The sequence below is a fragment of the Lycorma delicatula genome, chromosome 1 (genome assembly GCF_047948215.1).
Source record: "Lycorma delicatula isolate Av1 chromosome 1, ASM4794821v1, whole genome shotgun sequence".
NCBI classification, from domain to species: domain Eukaryota; kingdom Metazoa; phylum Arthropoda; class Insecta; order Hemiptera; family Fulgoridae; genus Lycorma; species Lycorma delicatula.
In genome coordinates, this window is record NC_134455.1 from 272,585,484 (window position 1) to 272,597,509 (window position 12,026).

Below are 12,026 nucleotides of genomic sequence, written 5' to 3' on the forward strand. Positions count from 1 at the left end.
CCCAACTTACCACCTTTCCTAAGCATTGTAATCTTTGATTTATCAAGTTAACTATAAGATTCCACTTACTGCAGTAGGCTGATAAATTATGTATCATAGTTTGATATTTATAAATATTCTTCCACTTTCATCAACCAATCGCTGATAAACAGGAAAAAAACAACAGCAAGACAAACTTGTTTAACCCCATTTCATGCTTCACAAACATGGGTCTCCCTGTATTTCGCGTAAAAGATGAATTTTTGTATAAACCAATTAAAATCCTCACAAATTTAATTGATATCTTTAAAGTATAGAGTTTGTAAAACATTACTGGTCTATTTACAAGATTAAATGCTGACTTAAATATATTTTATCTCTTTTTAATATACAGATTGATAATGCTAAATAAATTAAACTGATATCAATGATTAACTTCTTGAATCCTGCTTGGTATTAGTTTAATATTCTGTTTGCATAAACTCAATTGTCTAATCTATGAAACAGAATTGCTATAAATAATTTGGCAAATCATCAATAAGCCAAATGCTTCTATTATTATCTCCTTTCTTTTTCCTGTTTAGCCTTCGGTAATTACTGTTCAGATAATACTTCAGAGGATGATATGTATGAATGTAAATGAAGTGTAGTCTTGTAGTCTCAGTTCAACCATTTCTGAGATGTGTGGTTAATTGAAACCCAACCACCAAAAAACACCGGTATCCATGATCTAGTATTCAAATTCGTGTAAAAATAACTGACTTTACTAGGACTTGAATGCTGGTACTCTCAACTTCCAAATCAGCTGATTTGGGAAGACGTGTTCACCACTAGACCAAGCCAGTGGGTTTCTATTACTACCTGCTTGAATTATATTACACTTCTTGTTAAGGAGGAAAATGATTGATTTTATGAAAGCCTTAACAGATTATTTTATAATTTTAAAAGAAATTACCTAAAATATCACATGCATTTTTAAAAATGTCATTTGGCTCCCTACCCTTAACCTGCTTTTTTGCCCTTTTTACAGCAGACTGTAACATTATATCCTGATTTAACATATCATCTGTACAAAAAATAGCTGTATAATCAACTGAATTGTCACTGGTTCAGCTGCAAGTAGTCCTTTAAAATAGTTTTATACTCTTCTGATAAATATACCTATACATACTGCATTTGAATCCCTCTTTTTAAAATATGGAAGCTCTCCCACAAAGTATTATCTCTTTGAAAATGTATAACATAGATCAGGGCTTACGTTTTCCATTTACACAATTCTTTGTAGTAACTTCTGATACTTAGGTACTGTTTCTTAAGCTCAGCTGAACAATCTTTTTTAAAGAAATCTATTAAAATGAATTGCAAGTTTATACCCCATTCCGCCATCCCATGTAGTTGAATGGGAACAAAAACAGTTTGAATCAATTCTGCCTTAAGAAAATTGATTTAAAATTTTTATTCAAATTGTACAACACAAATATGAAAACATTTCACAAAGTTCAAAGCCATACCAAAGGTTACGATTGTAGATTTTTTGATATGGCTTTTATGTTGTTTATATGTTTTGAAAAAACTGGAATGGAAAGTTATGGTGACTCAAACAATATGACAACATTCATATAAAATATTAAATAAAAAAATTCTTTTATTATTCAGAAGCTCAAAAATATAAACATCAGTAGCTGGGAGAAAGAAAAAATATAATGTACATATACATATTGTAATAAATTATAATGCTGTTGATTAAAAAAATTTTTTTTATTAAATATAAAAATACTTCTTTGATTATACTTAAATCTTTTAATCTTTGAAGCCAAGATGCTCAACAACATAAAGTAATAACCAAGTAGAATTCATTAACACCATAATTTTGAAAAATGTTTTCAATCTTTTTGAAAATTTGGTGATCCATGCATCAGGGAGCTTTTTTTAATGATTCACTAAAATTGATTTTAAATGAATTAAGATCAAAATTTAAAGATTTTTTTAAACAGACAACAATTTTTTTAAAGACACAAATGTACTAAAACAATTTAAAAAATCTAATTTGCTAAGCCTGAATTATTATAATACAGAATTTTAACATTGCTATTAACAATTTTTTGAATTCTTATCATTATTTATATCCTGGCAGACTAGCCTCCCTCATGCTTCATCACTATTCCTTTAACCTTTCCTTCAGCTTGTGTGATCAAGTCTTTTCCATCAATACCCAAATCCTAGCTTAATTTCCCCATAGCTGCTTCTTCCTGTCAGACAGATAAAAAGTGTTTTCATCAACCATTAATTTGTCAAATCAAATGTTTATCATTACAGTTTCATATTATCTCCTTCCTCAGGTCTATTACAAGGAAATTAAGTCACATTTTGGGTGTGGATGCAAAAAATTAGGTCTTAATCAAAATCAATTTATGCAGTTAATTGCATCAGTAATGACCCATTTATTGGAAAAGTTTTCAACATTGGTGTCATCAAGGACAATATCATCATATCAATTACCAGAGTTACAAAAAATGTCAAAAGAAAATGAAAGTATTATTTGCCACATATAAAATTATGCAAGCTTAGTTTTACTAACCTTTACTTGGTTATATTTCAGTAGTTTACGCTGAATCATTTTGTCACTCTTATGTGCAAGTAGAATTATTGATTTACAAGTGTAATGGTGCACTATCACATGTCTGGTACCATGGCATGCCATTGATAAGTAATTAAACATTTTGTTGAGTCTTTGTTATTGTTGTTTAATAATATTATTTGTAATGCTTCACACCATTATTCAGTTCAGTGAATGAAAGTATTTCAGTCTGTGTTATCATGTTACTCCAAATTGTACAATACAGTTTTATACTTAATTTTTATAAGTCTTATTTTCATTACTTTTAATTTACCCTTTGTTTTTGTGCCAATGAGTGATTCTGTTATGAAACATAAATCAGGAAAACCCTTATGTAGCTCCAAAAAAAAAATTATCAGTCATGTATATACACAGTGAGTCAAAAGTATGGAAACCCCTCAACAACTTTAAAAAAGTTGGAGATAGTATACAGTATTGGTCAACAACCTTTTGATGAGAAATAGAATTTCAACACCTTCTTCAGGGGATGGTAACTCGAATATTTTAAATGCCAACAACCTTTCTGATACATCACTTTAAAGGTCTCTTTAAGACATGAAGTGTTATAAATAAATTGTTGGTACAATGTCTGTACCCAAAATGGCAGCAGGATAGTTTTCATTTTTAAAATTAAAAGAAATTAAATTTAATCTGATTTAATCATTTTAAAATTTAAATTAATTTTTTTTTAACACAAAAAATTGTTTTTGTTCCAATTTAATGAGTAAATAAATAAAAATATTGTCACATAATCATGCTGATAAGCTGATCATTGATGGTCTCTTACCATTATTGCAAAAACAAAGCTTACTTCATTGTTGCGTAATATTACATTTAAAGTGTTTCATTACTACACTGTTAGTTTCTTATGACAATTTTTTTTGTGATTGGTTGGCTAATTGAGTTTGTCTATCTTTACCGCATTTGTAAGCCACTTTTGTTATTTACATCTTTTTTACCTTTTTTGACTTGTTGATAGCAATAAACAGTAGGGATGACAGGCTTTGGTGATAAAGAGTTAGTTTGTGAATTGTTCAGTGCAATATTTAATAATCATAACGCCATCTTAAAAGGCACAGTGCGAAAAACCATCAAATGATTTGAAGAAACTGGGAACATTAATAATAGGGGAAAACCAAGTAGGCCTAAATCTGGAACAAATTGTTGAGATTATGCAAGACTTTATTGAGAATCCTCATTCCTTGACTTTAACAGCAGCATGAGAACATAACCAAAGAGTTTAAGCCAAAGTTCAGTGAAAATTTCAAACCCTTCAAAATTTGTCATGCAAGAACTTAATTATTACTATGATCGAAGACTTGATTTCTGCGAAATTATGATGAACAATATTTATGCAGATACTAATTTATTAAAACATATTTATAAAAAACATAATTTATTAAAACATATTTTTTGTGATGAGGCCGCATTTTTTTTAAATGTCAGTGTAAATCACCATAATTGTTAATACTTGACTGACATTAATCCGGACTGGTATCATGAAGCACAAAGATAGTATCCAGTCAAAGTAAATGTATGGGCAGGTATTTTTTTTTTTTTTTTTTTTTGGTGGATGGTTAGTAGGAGTTATATTTATTGATGGAGATTTAAACGCAGAGAAATATAAGGTTTTGATTCAACTATATCATTCCAAACATTGGCTTGTTTTTTGGAAGATGATCCAAAACATTTGTTTTCAAAAAGATGGTGACCTGTCTCATTTTAATCTTCAGGTATATGAAATTTTAAATGCATTTTATCTTGGAAGATGGACTGGCCGAAGCGGTCAAATAGAACGGCCAGTAAGATCACCTTACTTGAGACCATTGGATTACTTTCTATGGGGCCACTGGAAAAGTATTGTTTATCATAATAAGCCCAAGATATTGATGATTTTACAAAAGAAAATTCAAGAAGCAGCACAAAATATCACAAGCGAATCATTGAATGAGGTATATCCTTTTACAACCAACTGGCACACTGTCAAACAACAGAAAGGGGCCATTTTGTATATTTATTAAAATGAAATGTAGTAAGTAAATCTTATGCATAATAATTTTTTTTTTTTAAATATTTATTAGAAAATATCAATTTAATCAAATTTTTATGAACGTATTTATTTTCAATAACACTTCCTTAATTTATCTATGTAAGTTTTTTCAAAATCCAAACTTTATCCCATCATCATTTTGAGTACAGACATTGTACCAACTTTTTATACATACCATTTTTCTTGTCTTTAAGAGATCTTTAACCCTTTCAAACCTTTTTCTTTTTCTGTTTAGCAGTAATACCTTACGGTACTCTGGAAGCACCGTAAGGTACTACTGGTACTTCAGAAGATGAGTGAGGATGATATGTATGAATGAAATGAAATGTAGTCTTTTTCAGACCTGGAGTACTCAAATGGTTCATTAACTTAGCCAACAATTCTACAGTTTTAAGAAGAAATTTTTTCGTGTTTGAATGTTCCATATGGTTTTTACAGCTACTGGTACTGGTACTTAGTATGCAAGAAACTGGCCCCATCTAGAAAAACATGTCACTACTATAATTACTTTCAATGGAGTCATCCATTTTCAGGGTTATGTATGTTAGTGCCAGATTCATTACGAATTTCTTGCGTCTCTTTAAATTTTCATGAATTTTTTAATGATAGAGGATAATATTTTTGTTATATTTATTTACATACAACATTAAAAAATGTAAAATTTAGTTCATTATGCGTAAAACTTTAGGAACTTGTTTGAGTACTACACGTCAGCGGCAAAGTAAACATAACATAATCTTATTTTTTATTGGCAACCACTGTAGTGACTTGTACTTTTGTTTTTTTACGTATATGATTGTGTTAACTTAAAATATTTTAAGTGTATATTCGTTATTATAAATATTGCAACTTACTACAAGTAATAGTTTCAAATGATATGCCTACATTTTTGGACAATTTAAATGAAAACCAAACTATAGACAAGTTATTTGATGGCAACCTCTCTGAGTGTGACATACGTCATGATGAAAATGACATTGTAAATGACTTGAATTATGTTTATAAAGATATGCAAATTAATATTAATAGTAATAAAATTGGAGCTGATGTAGATGCTACTAACTGTAACTTAGAAAGTAGATGATGCAGAAGCAGATGACAATAATAATGCAGATAATAATTTCAATTTGTCAAATTTACCTGAATTTTATTCTGATATTGTTTTAACATCTAAGAGTGACATCAAATGGTGACACAGATCCATTTTTAAACAAACAACTAAATTTGATAGCTTCCATTTTGAAATTCAGACACCTTATCACCAATAGATTAATTTAAAAGATATATATACCAGATTTATGTGTTGCAAAAAACAACATTAATTTTAAACAAACAACTGATGTACTTACAACATTATTTACTCTGCACATAATAATAGGGTCACTGAAGTTCCCAAGAGTAAAACTATACTGGAATACAACTCTCTGAAAATGTATGTATTTTTAAAAAACACGTCATGAGATAATTTTTTCGATTAAGATCAAATCTGCACTTTGAAAAAAAATTTAAAATGCCTACTCCATGTGTTGACAGATTCTTTAAAGTGCATCCTACTTTTGAAGTTATAAGGAAGAGATGCTTAGAGCTAAAACAACAAAAATTTGTGTGTGGATGAATCTATGGTCCCTTTCACTGTGAAGTTCAATGTAAAGCAGTATGTGAAGGGAAAGCCAATGCCTTGGGGCATAAAAATCTTTATGTTGTGCGGAAAAAAGTATTTGATTTTATACTTTACAAAGGTAAAACAACTGAGCTTGACCAAATACAATGAAAATTTATGGTCTTGGTGCAAGTGCAGACCTTAAACTTTGTGAACGTGTACAAGGTGAAAGTAACCATAAGCTTTATTTTGACATTTACTTTTCATCATACCATTTGTTCCAAGCATTGGCCCAGAAACAAATTCATACAGCAAGAACTGTAAGAATTAATTGGTTTTTTAAGCCACCATTAATTAGTGGCAGGGAGGCATTAAAATAAAAATGAGATGCTTCATTTGAAACATCAATTTGGATGATACTATGTTGGTGAAATGGGTGTGACAGTTGGCTACAATTTTGTAGGTTGTGGAACAACTGACAAAATGAAGCGATGAATTTCTGACAAAAGAAATAAATAAAATATATTTAAATAGATGAACCAGAAATCATAAAAAAAACTATAATAAAGCAATGGGTGGTGTCAATAAGTTTAATCAGCTGGTAAACTACTATAGAATCTTTATCAGATCACGTAAATTGACTCTCTGCGCAAGTTTCATGCTGTAGACTTTTCAATAGTTCATAGTTGATTGAAATATATACAAGATGCAATTACTCTTAACTACACATCCCAAAAAATTCTTTATTTATTACATTTCAGACTAAGAGTTAGTGATGGCCACTTGTAAAACATTAATGGAAAAGAAGTAAGGTAAGAACCAAGTTCATCACCTTCTCCTGTAGTTAAACAGAAAAGGGGAGAAATCAGACAACAGGAAGTTCAGTTTGATATGATTGATCACCTGCCTTTACATGACAATTACCCAGCAAATCAGATTTAAATTCCCTCAGTGTAAGAGGGAGATCAAGAATAAAATGCTGTATTTGTGCCTCAATAAAGTCAGAAGATGTTTAAATTTTCACACTAAGCGATAGGCTTTACGAATAACATTTTTCTTTTATCTAATTATAGATTTAATACTTATATTAGTATTTAATGATTAAAATTACAATTTGTTGTATAACCCAAGAAAGCAACTAAAACTGTAAACCATACAATAATTATACTTTATTTAATGTAATATCAGTATTATTACTTATTACAATATCAGAATAACTGAGCACAGTAGCTAAAAGGGTGAGTAAAACTATTGATATTATACAGTGGTTTCTTTTATAAAGAAAATGTTATAACAGAGACCCAATGTATTCAATTGAGTACATTATGATAACAGGTTTGTAAGAAAGATTCTTGCATTTGTGTATAGTTGTAAATTAATAAAAAAAATATGTAGATTTTAAGTATAACATCTAATATTAATTATCTTTAGGCACTAAAATTCAGGTCTGAATGACGTATCACACAAAGGCTGTTACCATTTAAAATATTTAAGTTAAAATCTTGGGCCACCCCCAAGAAGGGTTGAAGTTTTATTTGTTATCAAAAGGTAAAGTAGTTGACCAATACCTTATCCTGAAAATTACATATTCTATCTGGAATGTTTTTAAAGTTGTTTGAGGGGTTTCTATACTTTTGACTAAATCTGAATTTCCTTAAAATAAGATAACCTGAAACTGCAGTCAGAAATATTGCTAGGAAAGCAAGTAGTGCAACAGGCGTTAGTGAAAAAACAATTTTTAATGTAATAAAGAAACACAAAATTGATGGTAAACATGTTAGCCCTAAAAAGACACGAAAGCACGTGAAAATGACAAAGCTGGATGATTTTACTAAAACCGCTATCAGAAAAAAGTTATTTGTTTTATATTTTAATAATTAGTTTCCTAACTTGAACAAAATAATAAATGCCATGAATACAGATTCTGAACTGCTGAATTTTTCTACAAGTACATTACACTGAATGCTATGAGATAATTTACTTTAAGTGTACTTTTTATCAGTATGACTTAACAAACAGAAGATTGTTGACTTCTCAAAGTATATAATTTTTTTTTGAAAAATTCCAAGGGTTTTCTTTTATGATCCAATGTTTAGTTACCAAGTGTCGAATTAATTTTGATGGCTTCATGCTTTCATCGGAGAGGACTTGAAAGCAAATAATGCACTTAAGCTTTCCATCCAATGATGTAAAACTATAATTTAAATAACTGTCATTGTACAATCTTGTATTTTTACTAATCGATTCACTGGATATAGATAGATGGTTCATTTAGGTTTTTCACAAATTTATCGATTTAACATAAGAATCTAATTGAAAAAAAAGTTACACTGTTTTCAGTGAAACTACACTTTTAAAAACTTAAAGTACTAGATGCATGATTCGCATTCAAAATTAAACTGACGTTCTGTAATCCTTTATACAGCTGAGCATGACGTATTCAAATGTATCACATGCATGTTTGACATGGCACATGTTCACCAATTACAAGAAGCACATACACATCACGTTAGAACTTACACCCATCCCTATCAACACAGCTAAATAATTTTAACTAGGTTGGTGTTAGGGGGGGTCGTGAAATATTCATTATATATATTTTTTTATAACAAATTATTTTGTTCAAGAGAGAGGTTAGGTTACTGGATTTTCTATTACGTGAGGTCATTTCTCCTTAATTAAATGCTAGGTGCCTCTAATCAGATCGAAATACCTTTTAAATGTTTTATAGATTGTTTCACTAGAACATGCAAACCATACAAGTAGAAATCAATCAATTTTAGAACTGAATAATCAACATACCTTAACGAAAAAGTGTCCATCCGCTTATAAACATTACTCATGAGTGATCAACTGGCCTATATGAATTGCAGTTATATACTGTTATCTGATTCTCTTAAATTTACCTTACAATGAAATAGCCTAAGTGATAAAACTGCCTGTCTGCACGTTGATTGTTATCTTACTGTTAACATCTTTTTTTGATTGAAATAATAATGTTATAAAGGAAGCGAATGGTTAAATATTTTGCTAAACAATATTTAAAGTAGTTACAATTTTAATGGTAAAATTAGTGTAACTTGAATTTCTTAAGTAATTAATGTAATGTATGACAATTTTCCCTGCATTAACCATACTGTGGGAGGAAAAGTAACATCAACCACTGAACCAGCCCTACCACACCCAATCTGTTACTCTGTAAACTACAAAATAACTTGTGAATATGTTTTACCTCACTAAATCTTTCTTATAAAAAGATTCTTCTTTAGAAATGACTGTTATTATCAAGCATGATGTCCTTCCATTTGAATTTAGTATTGTACTTTATATAATAAAAGTACGCTATTCTTTTCCTATTAATATATGATATATAAAATATTAACTTGGCAAGATTTTAAAAGATATTATGAATTTGTAGAGACAAGGAAATGTTCAAGAATAAATTAATCCTGTGCTTTGTACATTATTAATGTTATTTTATATTCACAACAGTTTAAATCTAAGGTAGCTGTTAGGCATTATATAAAGTTTTATTTTTTTTTATACATCTACATTATTACAATTATACAGAATATTCTTTTGCTAAACCATATTTTACACAGAGCATTACAGATGCTGACAATTGCTAAATGACATTTGCAAAGTGTAATTTGTTAGTTATTCCATGTTTCTCTCCTGAAAATGAAACTATCAAAATGGTCATCAAGAAATGCTGAAAATAGTTGTTACAATTTCTTGCCACTGGATTAAAAATTATATTACAAGAAAGAAATGATATCTTTAAAGCCATGAAATTTTAACATTGTTCTAATAGGCTATTAGTGGGCTAGACAAAATATATTATTACTAGTGGGAAATTATTAAAACCAGTAAGGTAAAACAAAGTTCTACTATATTAGGGAAATATAAAGGGAAGAATTTTATTGTCTAGAACTTTATGGTTAATATATTTACTGAATTTTAGGTACTTTTATATATAAAAAATTACCCCTAAAAGACTGATGTGCACTGTACTTGCATTAATGTTAATTAAAATTAATATTTAAATATTATGTGTAACTGGCACGATTCAGTTGAACATTAAAAAATCTCTGGAAAACCTTTTTTCAGCACAATGTGGATTTCTGACTGAGGAACTTGCCTGGCTGAAGATGTTTATCTTTATTGCCCAAAATGTTACATGGGCATGCGAACAAAATTTACTACACCTAACTAAGCTTTTTATCTTGAGGTTATTAAATAAATCTGTTTGCATTGCCTTCTGAATTTCATCTTTTTCATCAATAAATTTTACCACCTAAAAAACAATTTTTTTTTTACAATCAACAGCCAGAGTAATTCTGAAATATCACTTTTGTAAATTATTAACTGTAATCTTCTTTAACTGGATTTGACAGTTTATTTGTTAGTATGCTTTTTTATAAAAATCTAATATATGAAATAAGTTTTCACTACATTATTATAAATCTATTGTATGAAAAATACACTGAAATAACAAAAGGTTGAAAAAAAATAAACAACATGAGTCCAGCTTAAGTAACAGCCTCTTTTGCAATTTCAACAACTTGAGGGTAGCCATTCTTTTTCATTTATTTTTCACAATTTTCTTGAATTAAGTTGAAAAACAATTAATTAATCGAGAACACATAGTTTTCCCAAACGTGGTATTTAGCTTTCTTTGTAGCAAAGGAAGTAAGAGATGAGTAAAAAAACAGCTTCACAATACAGTTTTAAAAGTACTATAAACTTCCTTGAAAGCCAAATGCTTATGTTTTTTATCAGTTTAGTTCTGTGGTGGAGTGATAACAATCAGCATTTCTAACTTTTAACTTTTTAAGCTGTGATAAATTAATTACCTATAAAAAACTTGCTAAAAAAATATATTAGTTAATTACAATATAATTGATAGTCTGAAATTTGTTCAGATTACTCTATGAAAATTAAGACATACATTTTCTATGAAATGGAAAACTATGTTATTACTGCATTTGTGTCCTAAATCTATGTAATTTTCCGTGGAATGGAAACTTCTGCTGTTTGCATTTTGAAAATGATTCAGAAGTCAAACTTTTTCAATAGAAATATGCTAATTGTGCAGACATTAACATTTAACAGGGTTCTAGACAGATCTACAGAGAGCTGTGTAACCAACCAAATCACACTAAGAATAACATTCCTGTATTCCCTGTATCTTAATCAGAATTTAATCCACAGGACTCAAAATTGTGAAGAAATCAAGCATAAGATAAAAGGGTGAATGGTCAGCAAGGTGATCTAATCATGGAGGATCTGTATCATAAGAAGAACCACAACCAAGAAGATGCAAGTCCCAAAAGCATGTGCCCATTTTTTTCTATTTCTCCCAAGAGAAATTGGGATAAATTCCCAATCAGGAACAGTACATTTCAAAAAACAATTTTCTGTTAATGTCTGATGACACAGCTGCAGATGTAGAACATGTAAGTGTAAATGCAGCAGTAAACATGTAGTCTGGATTAAACTCAGGTTGACCACCCCTGAAACAACTACTTGTGGTGTCAACTACTACTGGTGTTAACTGAAACCCAATCACCAAAGAACACTGATATCCACAGTCTAGCAATCAAATCCAAATAAATGTATGCAAGTGCTTTTACAAGGAATTGAATTTTAGAACTCCTGACTTTGAAAATCAGCTGATTTTGTGATTATGAGTTTAATCACTAGACTAACCTGGCAGGTTAGTGTGGAAGTACCTACCTTAATTATAAATTCAGCTAGACCTAAGAATTTTTAAGACA

At 29.5% G+C, this 12,026-nt stretch overlaps 1 protein-coding gene across 1 annotated transcript in view; it reads right to left on the minus strand.

Moving 5' to 3' along the window:
* Positions 1 to 1,648: 1,648 nt before the first annotated feature.
* LOC142318311 (uncharacterized) overlaps positions 1,649 to 12,026 on the minus strand; it is a 38,594-nt gene continuing 28,216 nt past the window's right edge. The window contains exon 5 of the transcript XR_012754873.1: positions 1,649 to 2,228. The gene's annotated coding sequence lies outside the window, so the exon portion shown is untranslated. The remainder of the gene's footprint in view (positions 2,229 to 12,026) is intronic.